The sequence below is a fragment of the Otolemur garnettii genome, unplaced genomic scaffold, assembly GCF_000181295.1.
Source record: "Otolemur garnettii isolate 467f Iridium unplaced genomic scaffold, OtoGar3 scaffold00091, whole genome shotgun sequence".
Classification (NCBI taxonomy): domain Eukaryota; kingdom Metazoa; phylum Chordata; class Mammalia; order Primates; family Galagidae; genus Otolemur; species Otolemur garnettii.
The window spans coordinates 5932962-5935013 of NW_003852486.1; positions in this window are offsets into that span (position 1 = coordinate 5932962).

The window sequence follows — 2052 nt, forward strand, 5'->3', positions numbered from 1 at the left end:
AGTCCCAGTTACTTGGGAGGCTGAGGCAAGACAATTGCCTAAGCCCAGGAGTTGGAGGTTGCTGTGAGCTGTGATGCCACAGCACTCTACCAAGGGTGATAAAGTGAGACTCTGTCTCTAAAAAAAAAAGGAAAGAATTTAAAAATCCCGGGCTGGGCAAGATGGCTCACACCTGTAATCCTAGCACTCTGGGAGGCCAAGGCAATGGATTGGCTGCCTGAGCTCACGGGTTCAAGACCTGTCTGAGCCAGGGTGAGACCTCGTCTCTAAAACTAGCCAGATATCATGGCGGGTGCCTGTAGTCCCAGCTACTTGGAAGGCTGTGGCAAGAGAATTGCTTGAGCCCAAGAATTTGAGGTTGCTGTGAGCTATGACTCCATGACACTCAACTGAGGGTGAAAAAAATCTCATACCCTGTCCTGTGACCTGGAGATGGGGAGATTATTTTGGATTATCAAGTTGGGAACCATATCACAAGAGGTTTCAGGATTTTTTTGTTTTTGTTTGTTTTTGAGACAGAGTCTTACTTTGTCACCCTTGATAGAGTGCCGTGGCAGCTCACAGAAACCTCCAGCTCTTGGGCTTAGGCAATTCTCTTGCCTCAGCTTCCTGAGTAGCTAGGACTACAGGCGCCTGCCACAATGCCCGGCTATTTTTTTGTTGTTGTTGCAGTTTGGCCAAGGCCAGGTTCGAATCTGCCACCCTTAGTATATGGGGCTGGTACCCTACTCACTGAGCCACAGGCGCCGCAGTTTGTTTGTTTGTTTTATTTTATTATTTTTAGAGACAGAGTCTCACTTTGCCACCCTCAGTACTGAGTGCTATGACATTACAGCTCACAGCAACCTCCAGCTCTTGGGCTTAGGCTATTCTCTTGCCTCAGCCTCCTGAGTAGCTGGGACTACAGGCGTCCGCTGCAGTGTTTTGTTTATTTATTTATTTTTTTTTGAGACAGAGCCTCAAGCTGTCGCCCTGGGTAGAGTGCCGTAGCATCACAGCTCACAGCAACCTCCAACTCCTGGGCTCAAGCGAGTCTTTTGCCTCTGCCTCCCAAGTAGCTGGGATCACAGGCGCCTGCCACAATGCCTGGCTATTTTTTGGTTGCAGCCGTCATTGTTGTTTGGCAAGCCTGGGCTGGATTCAAACCCGCCACCTTGGGTGTATGGGGCTGGCGCCTTAGACACTTGAGCAACAGGTGCCGAGCCCAGTGTTTGTTTTTTTTTAGACAGATTCTCAAGCTGTCACCCTGGTTAAAATGCCGTAGTGTCATAGCTCAAAGCAACCTCCAACTCTTAGGCTGAAGTGATCCTCTTGCCTCAGTTTTTCTATTTATTTTATTTTATTTTATTTTTGTAGAGACCGAGTCTCACTTTATTGCCCTCAGTAGAGTGCCATGTTGTCACATTGCTTACAGCAACCTCCAACTCCTGGGCCCAGGTGATTCTCTTGCTTGAGCCTCCCGAGTAGCTGGGACTACAGGCACTCGCTGCAACGCCTGGCTATTTTTTTGTTGCAGTTTGGCTGGGGCTGGGTTTAAACTTGCTACGCTCGGTATATAAGGGGCCGGCGCCCTACCCACTGAGCCACAGGCACCGCCCCTTTTGTTTTTTTGAGACAGTCTCATTATGTTGCCCTCAGTAAAGTGCTGTGGTGTCATAGCAACCTCAAACTCTTAGGCTTAAGTGATTCTTTTGCCTCAGCCTCCCAAGTAGCTAGGCACTTGCCACAATGCCCAACTATTTTTTGTTGTTGTTGTTGTTTTTAGCAGACCCCAGGTCAAGTTCCAACCCACCAGTCCTTGTGTATGTTGCTGGCGCCCTAAGCACTGAGCTATGACTGAGCCGCTGTTTTTCTGTTAGTGAAAACGTGGTCTTCCTTTTGTTCAGCATTTGTTTTGAGACAGAGTTTTACTTAGACATTGGTAGAGTGTCATGGCATCATAGCTCACAGCAACCTTAAACTCTTGGGCTCAAATCATCCTTTTGCCTCAGCCTCCCAAGTAGCTGGAACACAGGCACCTGCCACAACACCTGGCTATCTTTTTTTTTTTTT